We start from the raw sequence: 18,587 nt of genomic DNA, 5'->3' as shown, positions 1-18,587 counted from the left end.
TGTCATTCACATTTAACACTGGTTTACTCTAAATGGCATTTTATAACCTGAGACCCCTACCAAATACATGCAAATAATAATAATAATAATAATAATAATAATAATACGTTGTTTAGCCCTTTATTCAGCCATTATAACATAAATCCATTCACCTGCTATTTCCTATGTGTTCAGCAGAGGAGATGCTGGACAGCAACTTAAACTTAAATAAAGTTAAAGTCATAGCAGGCTAGTGACACTGTAACAAGCCAGCAGCAGAACGAAAACATTTAAAAATGTATATCTTTTTTTTTTTTTACATGGGAACAGGAGTGTCAAGAACAATAGTAAAACTTACATACTTATTGGCTGGTACAATAATCAAACAACTATTGCTATTGAATAGTGTAGCAGGCATGAGCTTAGGGGTTAATAGTGGTGGGGGATATGGGTATTAAGGGGTTAATAGTGTAGGGGGTGGATAGTGTAGGTCTAAAAACTTAATTTTGTTTTGTTTTTTTGTTTAGTGCAACTTTTTTGGAAGCGCAAACCCTTTACACAAGTTTTGAGATTGTGTAAAGAGTTTAAGCGTAAAATGCATTCCGTTTTAGTGATTGCATTTACTTTCAACTTGTAATATGAGCGTAAGTTAATGTGATCGCAATACTGCAACATCGCGCTCACATTAATGTTACCGCTCCACCTGTAATCTATGCCAATATTTAATAATGGAAATAAATTGGAATGTCTCTTAAAACTGCATGCTCTACCTGAATCATAAAACTCTGACTGTAGTACCTTTGAAAGGATGAGCTAATGATAACAGGGGGGAAGCAAATATTTTGAGGGTGATGTTCCGAATAAAAAAAGATAAACAACCCCATGTTGTTGTGTTTTAAGCACTGCTTATTGTTTTGCAATATAAAGGGAAAAAACAGAATTATTTTTAGAAGGGACTGGTTCTGCTAAAAAAATCAAAAATATCTCCATACAATTATCAGATGATAAATCCTTTTGGATTTATATTTATAGACTCACATGTACCTAACCATTTTAGAGTACCAGCCAAAAATGCAGAATGCCTTTTTGTATAGGTTGGTCAGCATATTATTTGATGAATTTTCCATTTATAAAAAAAAAATATATATATTAATTGCCTGTAGTGGGAGGCTGCAATGGTGAATGGCAGCAGGGAACAGATTCACTTACTTCTTGTCAGGGTGTCACCTGACTTCGCTTGTTGTTTGCAGATTTTTGTTATGGCTGCATTTCTCTCACATGTGTTTTCTCCTTGCATGAAGCAGAGTGTAATGTTGCTCACTACACCCAGGCTCCCTCTTATGGTCACACTGGAGAACATCATCAGTGAGAGACAGGTTGCAGTCCCAGAATGATGATATCTAAGTGCCTCAGTTCAGTCTATCTTTGCCCTTGCATTGTCTCTGACTTCTCTGTGAGTTCCTGTGTTCCTGACTCTGTGTAGTACCTGGCTTGTTTAACATCCCTTCTGGTTCCTGAACCCTGGCTTGTTCCTGACTTCACTGATCTTTGTCTTCCTGACCCTGGCTTGTCTGACTACCTACTCTGGCTTTGACTCCTGGCTTGTTATTTGGCTTTTGGGTTCATTATGATTTGTTGTTATTTTTTTTAAAAAAAAGTGTGATTAATTTAGCATATCTTGTCTCTGTCTTGTTCCTGGTACCCTGACACTACTACTACACACCTCAGACTGACTCACCAGGGAAAACAGGCAGGCCCCAATTTCATACAGTTGGTTATATGAGAGCACCTCACTGGCTCTGAGTGCTGGAATTTAAGTTCCCTGGCAGGAAACCTTGTCCACCCACAGAAATAGTGATAGTGTAGCCAAAAGCGCCTGCCTAACGGCGGCTGGGTCTGAGCGAGTAAACTAGTGAACAACTTATTAAGCTGGAATATTTATTAAAAATAAAAATATATAGTCATTAATTTCTTATGATTCACAGTATATACAGTGGCTAATAAAAACATAAATACATGGATCCATGCATTAGCAAATCTACATAAAAATGAAAAAAAAAAATATTAATAAAATATACATATATAGATATAAATTGTCTTGATCGCTTAAAACTATGTCTCGAATCAGAGGTAAAAACTCTCCAACATATGATGAAGTTATTGACCCCAGGGGAAAAATTATATATATTTAATGCAATTACTTGTCAATTATAAAACTGTACAATTGGTAGTTGTAAGACAGGCAATAGAAGGTTTACAACAGGAGCTAAACAAATTTAGAGAGATAGATGGGTATGGGGTTTTGGATAAAACCTTACAAAATATTATTGAGACAAATAAAACTGAGATTATTCATGTTAAACACACTAAATATATTAGGGATAAAAATGACTATCAGAACAAGCAGGTTTTTATTTGGAAAAGGAAGAACAGAAAAAGAAAGTCAAAGAATTCTAACAAACATAACCAGCAGGTGTTAGATACTTTGAATGAAAATGCTCAAACTAAAACCAGTAAAAGGAAATTTAGATCTAAGGGCAAACATAGAGTAACTTTTTCTGACACAGAGCCAGAATCCACAGATGAAGATGGCTCATTATCAGCCTTCTCAAGCTCTTATGAAGAGAGTGGGGATTCAGACACAGGTATTACTGAAGCCATAAGTAATATGGCATCATCTGTAGCAGTTGATCAGGGTACTGCCTGTGGAAACACTACTAATAATGGGGATCTGGTGGTAAGATCTAAAACACAGGTAGATAAATCCAAGAATCCTATTAAGCCAATTTTGACAAATAAACAGCCACTAAATGTTGAGCAACATAGGGTTAAGGAGCAGGTTTTTCAGGTAGACACGATACAAACCAAAGGGGGAGGAGGGCAGAAAAAGCCCCAACCTCAGAGAGGGAGAGACAAATATTTGCTCAGGAAGACAACGATTCCAAAACAATAAAACAAATGGATGTGATTAATATTTCTTCACATACTTTGAGTGATTTGGAAACAAAGGTGCTTAAACTTGGTTTAAATTTCAGTCCAACTAGGAATTTTGATCTCTTCCAGACCATCCTTGATGTAAATAAGTTTGTAAGACAGCTTACACTTAAAAAACACTATTCAGAATCAGTTGATTCTGTTACAGATATGAGAACCAGGGATGGTCTGGAGGAGATACATCTCCTAAACTTTGAGGACACACGTAGTATGTTAACTCTAAGGACACTAGACCGCACTGACACACTTGATACTCCATATGAACATGCAAAAGGACAGCTTACTAACACTAAATCTAACTTTTATCCCATTCAAACAAGGGGTAAACAGTTGGAATTGTTCCATAAGCGTGTATTGGAGGACCTTACTGTACTCTCAGAGAATAATACCCATATTGGATCTAATCTCAATTTTAAAGAAAGGGAGGCTCTTAGGTCATTGCAGTCAAACAGTTCACTGGTCATAAAAAATTCTGACAAAGGTGGCAGCGTCGTTGTTATGGACAGAAGTTCATATGTATTGGAAGCACAACGACAACTGGGTGACTGCAATGTCTATGTGGAACTTTCCTTCAATCCCACTGCTAGGTTCCAGAGGGAGCTTATGTCATTGGTGGATGATGGTGTGGAAATAGGCATTTTAGACAGAAAAACAGCTACCATACTGAATGTAAAGGATCCTGTTTTGCCTATTTTCCACCATCTTCCAAAAATACATAAAGGCCTGGAAAATGTGAAAGGTCGCCCGATTGTGGCGGGGATAGGCTCTCTATTGGAGCCTATGTCAGAGTGGCTTGACACTTACTTACAGCCCCTTGTTAGGAAGTTACCCAGCTACATCAGAGACACAACACATGTTTTGAGGCTTATGGAAACGGTAGAACATTTGCCTAATCAAAAATGGTTGACTGTAGATGTGGTCTCTTTGTATTCAGCAATTCCTCATAACAAGGGGCTGGAAGCTATTAAATTTTTCCTAGATACTGAAACCGATCTAAGCGAGGTTCATAGGGGCTTTATTCTGAGAGTGACAGAATTCCTTTTAAGCCACAATTATTTTATGTTTGAGGGGGTTTTCTTTCTACAGAGGCGTGGAACAGCCATGGGGGCCAAATTTGCGCCCTCATACGCCAACCTATTTATGGGTTGGTGGGAGCTGTTCCACGTCTTTGCGGATGATAACCCTTTCATAAGTAATATATCTTTTTATAGGAGGTTCATAGACGATCTCTTGTTCATTTGGCAAGGAGATGAAAATTCTATAAACAATTTTGTGCGAACCCTCAATACAAATGATATGGGTATTGAATTTACACATAATTGTCATGCATCTGAGATCGTCTTTTTGGATCTCCTGTTAAGGTTTGATGGCTTAACTGGAAAGGTCAGTACTACATTACATCGTAAACCAATTGCAGGCAACTGTCTCCTGCATGCACACAGTAACCACCCTCCACATGTGTACAAAGGTATAGTCAAAGGGCAGTTCCTGAGGGCACGAAGAAATTGTAGCCTAGACCAAGATTTTGAAAAAGAATCTAAAGATCTAGTGTCACGTTTTGTGGAGAGAGGATATAATAGGAATATGGTTGATAAGGTGTCCAAGGAAGTTGCTACTCTGGATAGGGGGCAAATGCTTGGTGGGACCAAGTGGAGACCTGAACGTAAGGGTCTAAAATTTATCACCAAATATTCGAATCAATTCTCTGAAGTTTGCAACATTGTCAAAAAATATATGCCCATTTTATATGGGGATGATACCTTGAAGCATATAGTTGACAAAGGTTGTGAATTTATATATTCTAAAAACTTGACAATTGGTAACATGCTCTCACCTAGCATGCTCCCAGACCAAGGTCCACGGAGTTCATGGTTAAATACTATGGGGACTTACAAATGTGGTAAGTCTCTTTGTAAACCATGTAAATACTTAAAGCAAGGGAATGGCTTTGAATCGTATGTAACTAACGAATCATTCACCACTAGGGGATGTGTAAAATGTTCTTCAACATTTGTAATCTATTTGGTTGAATGTACTCAACATAGATTGCAGTATGTTGGGTTAACTACCCGGGACATACGCACTAGGATTAAGGAGCATTTGGGATATATCTCAAATGATATCCATTGTTCGGCACTCTCCAGACACTTTATTGAAGTACACGGGAAAAATGTTGATATGTTTAAATGGAACGCAATTGAAGCGATTTGCAAGCCACGAAGAGGGGGCAGCAAACAAAAAATACTTGAAAGACAAGAAATCTATTGGATCCATAGACTAAAAACATTGGTCCCGTGTGGATTCAATTCACAATTTGATGTAATCAATTATTGGGAATGACCCATTTATAATTATAAGCTTGAGTAGAGACCTGGTTTGATACTATATGTTGATATCCTTTATTTAAGTCAGTGTAGAGCAAATTTGAACAATAGGATTTCAAATGGATTTAACATATAAACATATGTCTTTATAATTTAGATATCTATGATAGAAGGAATATTGGATTATGTACTTTGTGCTAGTCTTTAGCATTATAGCTATTGTGTGATACTGGGTTATGTTTTCATGTAATTATGAATAGTATTATGCTTGTATGATATGTCTTCACTAAGTAGACAACTATAAGCAATCAGTTTAGCACTATATATTGCAACTAATCTAAGCACATAGTATATATAGCACAGAGGTGTCAGCTAAAGTATTGATAGCACCTCTGTGCTTTACCATTCCTCCTGTATTAACCATGAGTCTCCATTTTCTGCTAATTAATTATTTTGTTTATCATATTTGTGATCTACAAATGAAAGTATGTTTGTTTATATCATGTTCATTTTCATTTACATTAAGATTGCGAATAGGTTCATTAGTGTTGTACTATATATATAAAATGATAGTGATAGGCATTGCATTTATTAATTAAAATCAATTACAGTGTTTGTTTTTTAATTGTTTAAGGGGCGGAGTATTACCCTTTAAATAGCACACCCTCTGAGAAGGGGGATATGTCTATGATTACGGCCAGGCTGGCCGAAACATGTTAGGCTGTGCTTGCTGAATTGTTTTTTTTTTTTTTTTATCAGAGGCTCTGCTGTACAGGGTCTTTTATTGTGATATGACCTGCTGAGAATAAAGATTTGGATTTTTTACCTTATGACGACGCCTGGATATCATTTCATCTTTATTTCAATATATATATATATATATATATATATATATATATATATATATAGTGTATATATATTATTATATTATATGTATATATATATATATACATTTCTTGTTTAGACAAGAGTACAAGAAATATTAGCAATCACTTGTATTTATATTGGATAACCAATAAAACACAGGTATAATAAAGGGAGTTAGTCCAATGCTGAAATTGACCTTAATAGGTGATATATTAAACTAGATAGTGGGTAATGGATCCCATGTGTATATCTTCAACTATGTGTTTAATGTTTTTGATATTAACTTCTGCCAAAAGACTAGTCACAAAGTATGTGAAGTAATTATTGAATGTTTCCCAAATCTATGTCTTGCAACTATGTACTTGTTATGTGTTCCAATAAAGTGTTTGATATTGACTTCCGCCAAAAACCTAGTCACAAAGTGTGTGAAGTGATTGTTAAATCACAATTCTAAGTGAAATAAATCCAAACAATAATGTGAAGCTAAATGTGACAAAAAATCAAATATAAAAAATATATAAAAATATGAAAAATAAAATCAAATGTGAAAAAATAAAGTCCAATGTGAAAATAGGAGTCCAATCTGAAAGAAAGATCTGATGTGAAAAAAAGTCCAATTAAAAAAGAGTCCAATACAAAATGCAACAATTTAGTGTCCAAAGTTATAACAAACTCCAATTGGTCCAAACAATATGCATGAAAGGTAGATCAAAGTGTCAGTGGTATAAAGAATATCTGATGTGTTAAGGTGGGATGTCAGTTGCTAGTTGCTCCCAAAAATTGTATCAAATTATATTGAAATGGTATGCTCCACTAGGGGAGGACTGGATTATCCAAAGAGCTCCCTTCATGAATGTTTATTTGGTCCTTCTGTAAGGAAAGAAAAAAACAATGGTGTGGAAAGTTTTCAATGAAAATAATAAAGGAAATGTGCTTACCATTGATCAACGCGTTTTGGCCTCTCAAAGGCCTTTATCAAGACTGCTTTTAGGTCTGTAGTTGTGGGCCTTTTATAACGGACTACAGTTAGGTACACTAACAAACCGGAAGTAACTTTTTGGTACTTCCGGTCAAATACTTTAACATTTTGATCCCTTATTTTGTTTTATTTGTAGATAAAACTATGTCTAAAGTTGTCCACTTTTACTCACTTTTATTCAGACTTAAATTACTTAAAGGGAAACTAAACCCAAATATTTTCTTTCATGATTCAAGTAGAGAATACAATTTTAAACAACATTCAAATTTACTTCTATTATCTAGTTTGCTTCATTATTTAGCTATCCTTTTTTGAAGAAATAGCAATGCACATGGGTGAGCCAACCATATGAAGCATCTATTTACAGCAACCAATCAGCAGCTACTGAGCATATCTAGATATGCTTTTCAGCACAGTATATCAAGAGAATGAAGCAAATTAGATAATAGAAGTAAATTAGAAAGTTGTTTAAAATTGCTTTCTAAATCATAAAAGAAAAAAAATTGGGTTTCATGTCCCTTTAAGTTACTGAATAAAGACCCAGCCCCTAGCTGTATTTATGTTGTATTAGTTATTTTTCGTAATCAATGCCTTTTTTCCACCTGCAGAAATATAAATGGGGGTCATAGGTAAGAGTATATAGAAGAGTGCTGATATTACTAATGGTTGTGACAAACGCTGTATATGTTTTTTGGGAAAGAAAATGTGGGGAAGCTCTAACAATAAAGATTATTGTAATTGAACTTTCTACATCCAGCCAGGATTTTACTCATAATAATAAAATGTTATAACCTGACTTGAGTTTGCAATATAATTTCTTAAAGGGACAGTCCACACCAACATTTGTATTGTTTTAAAAGATAGATAATTCCTTTATTTCCCATTCACCAGTTTTGCATAACCAACACTGTTATATTATTACACTTTTTACCTATGTGATTATCTTGTAGCTAAGCCTCTTCAGACTGCCCCTTATCTCAGTTCTTTTGACTGACATGCATTTTAGTCAATCAGTACTGACTCACAAATAACTCCATGGAAATGAGCACAATGGTATATGCATGACACACATGAACTAGCACTGTCTACCTGTCAAAATGCACTGAGATAAGAGGTGGTCTTCTAGGGCTTAGAAATTAGCATATGAGCCTACCTAGGTTTAGCTTTCAACAAAGAATACCAAAAAATCAAAGCAAATTTGATGATAAAAGTAAATTGGAAAAGTTGTTTAAAACTGCATGCCTGATCTGAATCTTGAAAGTTTAATTTTGACTTGACAGTCCCTTTAATTAACCAATGTTAATGACAGATTTTTGTCTTTGCTAATTGCAAATCTAGATATCTCTGATTTGAAAATATAATGGAATTGCTAAAGTCTACCAAACCTACCATAAATAGAGTTGTGGTTACGTAATGATACTGCAAACTCAAGTCAGGTAGTTGCATTTTGTTTTTATTATTAAAAATTGTGCTCCAATATTTATCTACGTAAAGCAATTTTAATATCTTTTTTTCTTATTCATGCTTGATCTTCTATTTACAATAAAAGAAACTTACATAAAGCTTCAAAGAAACTATATAAATAGGAGTGGCTTTCCCAAGAGGATTTTAGACACAATTACTGGTCCCTCACATGATTTTCATAGACGATAATCAGACAAAGATGAGTTAATAAAAAATGACAAGCGCGTTTTTAAAGGAACATGTCATGTAATTCTGCAATCAAGAAAATAGTTTAAAATTTGGAATTGCATGTAAGATGGATACTTGCAAGTGACACAGCAATTTTTCCCTCAATAAGAATTTATAGCATACTTCATATTCCAGTACAATAAATATATAATGCAGGCAATTACTACAAATGAGAAAATATGTACCAGACCTATAGTGGTAGATTACATGGAAATGTAATTGAAGTACATCTGTAAACACTTCTAAACTCTATATAAGTGCTTCAATTGGCATAATAAGTTATTTAACATTAAAAAAATAAGGACCAGATTATGAGTGGAGTGCTCACAGTTACAGGCGAGTGAAAAGGGGTTTATCATGGGTGTTTGCGTGCGTCAGGTTTATCGTGCGTATTACAAGGCGCGTATTACAAGTTGAAAGTAAATGCGCTTGCTTGAGTGCAATTGAAGTTAATGCGCGTTGGGATAGCATATACTCAGAGCTCTGGTTAACTGTTTCGCCAGACAAAAAAGTGTCACAAAACACATAAAAAATACACGTAAAAGTACAGTTACACTCATAACACTAATAAAAAATATTAAAAAAAATATTGCAAAAAAATGTTATAAGGGCTCAAAGATATGAAGTCTCAGGTATTAGTAAAAAAATGACAGGTAAAGAGCTTTTAATAAAGAGATACATACATATACATGTTTATATATATGTGTGTGTGTGTGTGTTTATATACATATACATATATATTTATGTGTGTATATATGTATTTATAGAAGTGCATTGGAGCCCTTTGCAGTAAAGTAATTGTAAAAACATTTATGCAATATTCTTATTTAATAGCACACAGCAGAATATGTTCTATGTATTTATAAATAGCTATTCCTATATATATATATATATATATATATATATACCTTTATATATATATATACCTTTATATATATATATATATATATATATATATATATATAATCATCTATATAAATATATACAGTATGTATAAATATATATTTGTGCAAAAATACATTATATATATGTGTGTGTGTGTGTCTGTGTGTATTTATGAATAAATAGAATATTTTCTGCTATGCGAAGAACATTGGAATTTTTAAATATTTATATTTTCATGTTGGGTTAGAATATGCGACCGGGTTTGCGTGCGAGTAGGGTGTTTTTCCCCTCTCTTTTTTTGCTCCATTGACTTCTATGGGGGAATATGTCAATGTATGTGCAATATCCTAAGTTCAGCTTTTTGCGCACATTGGTTTAGCACTCATGATAAAACAGTTTACTTTCAACTTGTAATACGAGCTCTACTTCTAGCGGAGGTAGCGCACAAGCGGGAAAGTTAAATCTAGTCTTCAATATAAACAATTGTTAATGAGGTGGCTAAAATAAACTATATTGTTACTATTGCATCTCCATATCCTCTCTTCCATTTATAATATATTTAAATGGAGATAAAAGTGATTTCATGCTATCTCAAATGACTTTTTCATTTATATACTCTATTGCTAACATGCTATACGTTCTCAAACTTACCAGCAAAGTGGACAAAACCTCTATAAACAACCGAGGATTGAGTATTCATATTGAAATATAAAATGTACAGCCACACTATTCCCTTAGACTATTCCTGGGGCATACTACCTCTTGTTTAATTTGCTTGTTTTCTGGTTGTTGTTCTTTTATAGAAAGCTATTATTCTATATGATAATATACCTTAAAAATAACTTTTCACCCTCCGATAACAGTGGATATTATATAAATTTTTCCCTGCTCAGAGATGTTTTTAGGAGAGGTATTACAGACTGTAGATATGCTTTAACAAGATCTAATATCAGGATGCTTCTTTTATCATTTATATTGACATTGTTCTTTCTATGTAGGAGTCTTCACTAGGGACTATAATTACATTTCTTTAAGCATATTTGTCCTAAAAAAGCCCCACAGTCAAACATATCTTCATACATTTAGGACTTGTATGCTGCTTTTGAGACCTTGCAGGACAGCCTTGCACATGCAAACCCCATAATGTAAGAAGCAGCAGTCACCTGTATGTCGAGAACCTTGTTCGCACCACCTTTAGTACATGGGCCCATAATATGATGGTAACTTATTTTTCCTGTCCACTTTAATACATTGACGTGGGCACTTAATTTCTTGTAAAGCTCTAATTCAGAAAAAATGTGTCTATTAACTGGCACTGTGCGAGTTAAAGTGGAATAGGGCTAATAAAGAACCCTACATGGGATACCTTAATTAGGTGCACCCTACCTCCAATAATTACTGATATTATTAATTACAATGAAAAACAAAGAAAAAGAAGGGGAATCAAGGGAATGGAGGTTTAAGGGGCACTATCATCCACTATAAAATATATACCTTTATTTAATTTCATTTAAAAAATCCATCTCTAATCCAACCTAAATTGTTTTTTTCACCAGAACTGCTTGTGCAATGCTAAATGCAGACAGTGTATACTGTCGGCATTCAGCGATGTATGTCGGACATGATGCGCTGAGCGGATCATGTCGGACAGATGTTTAATAAATCGGCCCCCATATCTTAACTTAAATTTTCTTAAGGACCAACTTGCTAAACTAATAATGTTGCATGCATGGTAATACGAGAGCTTTATCCAACTGGAAAAGGCAAATGCATTTTCCAAAATATAACATTTAATTTAACATAATATAGCATCTGATGATAACATGGTAAGCCCAGCACAGCGTCAAATCACTCCTCTTTGTGTCCTCTTAATTTAAACAGTTCAGCAGAAAGGCTGCAAGGTTGACCTGCTTTTACTTCGGCAGCCACTTTCTTTATTCCAATATACTTCTGTCCTTTGCAAAAACCTATGCATGCTACTACAAATATATTCACAGGTGCAGCCCTATAATGAGAATATCTCATGAGAAAGAGCATTCCAATAATATTGTATGATTCACAGGGTCAAATCAAAGCAGCAAATAATCTCCCTTTTAACAATCATAATGTGTCAGGGTTAATATTGAAAGGTGCTAAACTATGTGGCATTAATCTTTGCAAATGTTCAAGACATGTTTAATCCTGAGCATACCTGAGTTTGAGCTCATGGAAAGGAGCTGTTTCAATAAGGGATACAAATAGAAACAAGTGCATTTGATAATAAAACTAAGGGATGAACCTTGGCACTCCAGATGTTTCAGAGCTACATTTCCCATGGTGCTTAGGCACTCTGAATTCCAGTCAAGCATCATGGGAAATGTAGTTTTGAAACATTTGGAGTGTCTAGACCCAATACATCATATTTATTATTTACTGTTACATATCAGAGAAGCATTCTGCAGCATCTATAAGCTTATAAGAAGTACATGAAACATTAAATATCATTTGTTAGGAGGCAAAAATGGCCACTAAGATCCACCCACCTAGTGTGTGAATAATTTGGTATGCTAAATTTTCCTACTTGCACATGCTGATTTGTGCATGTGTAATTTGAAAAAACTAACTGAAAAATATTAAGGGCCAGATTACGAGTAGATTGGTATTTAACGCTCCCGCTCGCATGCTAACTCTTCTAGAAGTAAGCTTTTTGCACGCATTAGGTAGCACTCGTATTACAAGTTGAAAGTTTTTGCTTACGTACTATCCTGATGCGTGCAAAAAGCCAAAGTTAGAACATTGCGACTGTGGTTAACATACTCCCCAATAGAAATCAATGGAACAAAAAAAGTGTATAAAAAACCTAGCAACTCACTCGTGCACAAACCCAATTACATATTCTCAAGTGCTCTAACCCGACATGAAAATATAATTATTTCACAATCCATTGTTGTTCACATAGTAGTATATGTTCTATTTCTACATATTTATGTTTTTTTTGGTACAAAATATATCTATACCAATATATATATATATATATATATATATATATATATATATATATATATATATATATATATATATATATATATATATATATATATATATATATACATGATTATATATAGGTATAGATATATACAGATATATATATATATATATATATATATATATATATATATATATATATATATATATATATATATATAAATAAGGAAAGACAGAAGCACCATATAGAGCACTCACTTATAATAAGGTAATAGGTAGGAAAAGTTACAGCATAGATATTTTTAAAAATTAACTTTTATTTATTCAGAGCATAATACAATCCGTAAAAAATGGACCTAAGAACACAAAACAAAGACATAAATTAAAAGAAAAAGTAGAAACCTGTGTGTGCTGTACACTGAAAGTGTAGTGCATTAATACTAAGGACTAAGTAGCAAGTACCAGGAACATTAGTTCCTAATTGCTAAGTATCTGAGTATAGGAGATACCATAAATGAAATGGGGACACAGTCCCATGCCAATACCTATTACTACTCCCCTTAGATCCCACACTCGTAATTAGTACTATAAAAATAACTAGACTAATGTGGATTATAAATAAACGTATGTGGAGCAATTTTCAACACATACTCTAGTACAGCTCACACCAGGTTACGTCCGCCTGATTCATATTTTACCTCAGCTTAGTCAAAGCTTTACATCTTTACATATTTTTACCTAATACTGGTTTCATAAAGGTTTATGCAAATATACTACCCAGAATTACATCATCCTCAAGCTTCCAATCCAAATATGTACCTCTATAGTTGTTAACCTTGTAGGCAAACTCTCAAATTGAAATATTTTGTATAACTATAATACACACTGTCTACAAAATATTTACTTATTATAGTTAAACTAAAAATATTGGTGGTAGGGATTTCAGTCTGGAAGTAAAGGGACATAAACCAAGTTGAAATTTTAAGATCCTTGCTGTCTTGCAACAGATGGATTCCCCTATGACTATTAATTCAAATGATAGAATCCTCATTTAAATAATGTATCCAATGACCATCTTAGCTGTGATAGATTAAGATGATTTATGAAAGAGACTACTTAATTTCAATAAAACTCCTCTTGCCTGCAGTGCAAACTATCATTATTCTCACCATTTGCATACTTGAATAGGTGATACAGAAGAACATATTATCTAGCCATATAACTCTCCAAAGAGGTAAATCTCAAACGATAAAGGTACACTAAAAACTATAAGGTACAGTAAAAACAATAAGGTAACCTGTCTTACATGTAAGCTCATCATAATGCTTTAGTACTCTTTAAACAATAATAGAATTCTATGGAGGCATGAACTGGACATTTCTTCCATTTTAAATAGTGACAGAAGCCATAAAAAATGTTCTGCAAAATTCTGTAAAATATAACACAAATAAATGCAAACTAAATTAAATAACATACTTTCCGCAAGATTACGAGTTTTGCGTTATGAGCAGCTTGGTACTAACTTGCAAGTTATTTCCACCACTCACCTCCCTATAGTGCTGCTATTACAGGTTTGCAAAAACCCGGCGTTAGCAGGCAATATGGCAGCGTTGAGCAAAATTGAGCTCCATACCGCACTTAAATACCAGCGCTGCATTGAGCTGGTTTTACGTGCTCGTGCACGATTTCCCCATAGCCATCAATGGGGATAGCCGGCTAATAAAAAGCCTAACACCTGCAATAAAGGAGCGTAAAACTCCGTAACGCAGCCCCACTGATTCCTATGGGGAAAGAAAATTTATGTTTACACCTAACACCCTAACATAAACCCTGAGTCTAAACACCCCTAATCTGCCGACACCTACATTACACTTATTAACCCCTAATCTGCCCCCCCCATGTCGCCGACACCTACCTACACTTATTAACCCCTAATCTGGGTGTAGAAGTCTTCATCCAAGCAGGCAGAAGTCATCCTCCATGCGGGCAGAAGTCTTTATCCAGATGGCATCTTCTATCTTCATCCTTCCGACGTGGAGCGGCTCCATCTTTAAAATATCCAGCGCGGAGCATCCTCTTCATACAGTCCCAGCCGTACACTGAAGGTTCCTTTAAATGACATCATCCAAGATGGCATCCCTTGAATTCCGATTGGCTTATAGAATTCTATCAGCCAATCGGAATTAAAGTTGAAAAAATCCTATTGGCTGATGCAATCAGCCAATAGGATTGATCTTCAATCCTATTGGCATATCCAATAAGCCAATAGGATTGAGCTCACATTCTATTGGCTGTTCCATTCAACTTTAATTCTGATTGGCTGATAGAATTGTATCAGCCAATCGGAATTCAAGGGACGCCATCTTGGATGACGTCCCTTAAAGGAACCTTCATTCTTCAGTAGCCATCAAAAGAAGAGGATGCTCCGCGCCGGATGTCTTGAAGATGGAGCTGCTCCGCATCAGAAGGATGACGATAGAAGATGCCGTCTGGATGAAGACTTCTGCCCACCTGGAGGACCACTTCTTGCCGATTGGATGAAGACTTCTCCCGGCTTCGTTGAGGACTTCTTGCCGCTTGGATGAAGACTTCTCCCGGCTTCGTTGAGGATGGATGTCCAACTGTAAGTGGATCTTCGGGGGTTAGTGTTAGGTTTTTTTAATGGTTTATTGGGTGGGTTTTAATTTTAGCTTAGGGTTTGGGCTGAAAAATAGCTAAATGCCCTTTTAAGGGCAATGCCAATCCAAATGCCCTTTTCAGGGCAATGGGGAGCTTAGGTTTTTTAAGACAGGATTTTATTTGGGGGTTTGGTTGTGTGGGTGGTGGGTTTTACTGTTGGGGTGTTGTTTGTATTTTTTTTTACAGGTAAAAGAGCTTATTTATTTGGGGCAATGCCCCGCAAAAGGCCCTTTTAAGGGCTATTGGCAGTTTAGTTTAGGCTAAGGTTTTTTTTATTTTGGGGGGCTTTTTTTATTTTGATAGGGCTATTAGATTAGGTGTAATTAGTTTAAATATTTGATCATTTCATTTTTATTTTGTGTAATTTAGTGTTTATTTTTTTGTAATTTAGTTAATTGTATTTAATTAATGTAACTGATTTAATTGTAGTGTAATGTTAGGTGTTAGTGTAAGACAGGTTAGGTTTTATTTTACAGGTAAGTTTGTATTTATTTTTACTAGGTAGTTAGTAAATAGTTAATAACTATTTACTAACTAGTCTATGTAGTTAAAATAAATACAAACTTAGCTGTGAAATAAAAATAAAACTATTTGTTATATTGTAGCTAGCTTAGGTTTTATTTCATAGGTAAGTATTTAATTTTAAATAGGTATGTTTTAGTTAATAATTGTAAGTTTCATTTAGGTCTATTTTAATTATGTTAAAGTTAGGGGGTGTTGGGGTTACCGTTAGGTTTTGGGGTTAATAACTGTGGCAGCGATTTTGGGGGCAGCAGATTAGGGGTTAATAAGTGTATGTAGGTTGCGGCGATGTTAGGGACAGCGGATTAGGGGTTAATAATATTTAACTAGTGTTTGCGATACAGGAGTTTCACTAATAACGCAAAACTCGTAATCTAGTTGTTAGTTTTTATGGGTATTTCTGTAAGCAGGATTTACACATGCTAGCGATTTAGCTTATTTCAAATGATAAATTTGGCACATATACTAATTCTACTGGAGAAATTTATCATTTCTTCAACTGAGCTCGCCTTTGGAAAAGCACAAAAAATATTACCATTTATTTATAAATTTGGGTGCACAGATGCACTTCTCCAGAGGTGTCCTGATGCATATGAGAAAAAAAAGAGAATTGTGATAGCACTTGATAAATCTTGCACTTTGAAGCAAATGCGATTTTTCAATGTACTTTAAGGGTTTTCTTGTTACTAATAGCGTGGATCCCGCCACACGCTTACTTCTATTATAATTTTGTTCTTCGTCCCCTTGGTTTTTTTTGTCGAAAAGAAGGGACACGTGCTTAGGAGCTGGCCCATTTCTGAAGCAGTATATGGCAGCAGTTTTTCAATAATGTTATCCATTTTAAGAGCAGTAGATGGCAGCACTATTTCCTGCCATGTATTGCTCCAGATGCCTACCTAGGTACCTCTTCTTCAATGAATATCATGGGAGCAAAGCAAATTTTTATAATAGAAGTAAACTGGAAAAAAATGAAATGCTCTGAATCACAAAATAACATTTTTGAGTTTCATATTCCTTTAAACTGTCACTAATGTGTGCTTTTGCCATTTTTAATTGCAACGTTTTTTTAATATTGTGTTGTGTGCAGTGAGGGTACTGTATGTGTGTTTAGAAGCAACAAGTGTTTTGTTTGCACAGTGAAGATGCTGCTGCTGTGTTTCTAGTGATGTGTTTGTAGTGACAATTCAGGTTAATAAAGTCTAGCATATGGTAAACACCGGCACCAATCTGGATATGGTTAAAAATTGGACTCTCAGCTGTTTGGGACCAGTATGCCAGGAACTGTTGGTGTCCTCAATTTGCAGGTCAGCCAAGGAAAGTAACCCTTACTCAGCCTATATTATTAAGCAAGAGTCCCCAAAAAGCAGCTTTTTTTTAACCAAAACCCGGTCTCAGTGACAGCTAGTTTGGAATCTATATCTCCTATGTTTGCAGAAAGTGCACATTGTCATTCACACACAGATTTTCTGTAGTAATGTAAGGATCCAGGTAAGAATTCAATGAAAAAAATCTATCCACTAGGTAGTTGACTCTTTTACGGAGGCAATGGTGAGTGCATTCTGCCTAAAATTTATTGAGATTCTACCAGTCAAGCAAAGGGCACAGCTATTTTCTACTTGTCATAACTTGACTTGATGTTTCTAGAAAAGTGTCCCTGCTGCATTAAGGAGTGTTGTGTCTTTAAGAATGTCTAGGAGATCTAATTAACAATGCTATGTTGCTTTTGTATTGAGTTAAGTCACTACATTTTGGATTGTTATTTGACTCCTGATACTGACTTTTGCTTCTCTGACTTTGATTGCTCCTTTATTTGTGATCTCTGTTACTAAAACCTGGCTTGTTTCTGAGACTACATTTATGTTTAAAATAATCTGTTTTTGTATTTTGACCTTGGAATGGTTGTGATTATGTATCTGCTATTTGGTTAGTACTGTATTTGTCTGTGTTGGTTTTAACTGGACAGTCTGACTGCATAACTGCTACTTCCTTACTCTATTATTTGTGATAATGGTGGCTTACTGTTGTCACCCTAACTCTCACAATGCTTCTGTGCGAGTTGGAGATGTTTAAATCTAAAGAAGTTTTGCCCTTAGAGTTTCTGCCGTGCTGTAAATGCCAAGTGTTGGTAATTAAAAGAGTTTAAAAATAGGTGTTATCGATGTTATAATGGCAAATGTTTATGGGACCGATGATCTGAAGGTCTTTGGGCTGTCTGGATTTATACAGAATGCTCTCCAGTACTTCTATTTCCCTGGTGGAATGATCTAAAGCCACTTTTTACCCTGAAAACAGGGTGTCTCACTAAGGGGTATACACTGCATTTGTATGGGGAGGAGATGTAAACATTAAAAAAGTGCATAATAAAAGTCTATTTTAAACATCTTACAGAACGTATAATTTAACCATTCACACAAAAATATGAAGGAAAAAATTGTATTGTTAAGGTGCATCAAAAATCTTTTCAAACATCTTCACCAAAATCATATTTTATAAAAAAAACATTACATTTGTATGTAAATTACACAAAAATACAAAGCATAATTGTTTTTTTTTCATAAAATGGGCTGAACATGGGCCTTCCATGGGTTTATATGAAATTGTCTCTCTAATCCCAGCATAATTCTGAAAATATTTTTTGCACTACAGATCTCAAAGTATTTTCTCACAAACTTAAAGGTGGTGATCTTTTCTCAAAACACTCA

The sequence above is a fragment of the Bombina bombina genome, chromosome 3, assembly GCF_027579735.1.
Source record: "Bombina bombina isolate aBomBom1 chromosome 3, aBomBom1.pri, whole genome shotgun sequence".
NCBI lineage: Eukaryota > Metazoa > Chordata > Amphibia > Anura > Bombinatoridae > Bombina > Bombina bombina.
Note: the sequence above shows the minus strand (reverse complement) of the source record.